Genomic DNA, 298 nt, shown 5'->3' on the forward strand with positions numbered 1-298 from the left:
AATTACAAATTGAAATGTCTTGTTCCCGATTTTCAGTCTTGTCATTTTATTTTACTTTGGATACTTACGCATCTGGGTTGACTTCTAGGTGGTGTTTTCATGTGTGTTAATGCCAGTTTGTTGTCTGCTGTTGTTGGCTTTCTGTCCAGAAAACTCACTTCAGTAATTTTTGTAAAGCCAGTCTGGTTTTACAAATTCCTATAATTTCTGTTTACCTGGAAACATCCTAATTTTGCTGAATTCTTGGTTGGCAATATTTTTCTTTCCATTTTATATATTTCATTCCATTGCCTTTTTG

Source organism: Chrysochloris asiatica, unplaced genomic scaffold (assembly GCF_000296735.1).
Source record: "Chrysochloris asiatica unplaced genomic scaffold, ChrAsi1.0 scaffold00059, whole genome shotgun sequence".
In the NCBI taxonomy this organism is placed as follows: Eukaryota; Metazoa; Chordata; class Mammalia; order Afrosoricida; family Chrysochloridae; genus Chrysochloris; species Chrysochloris asiatica.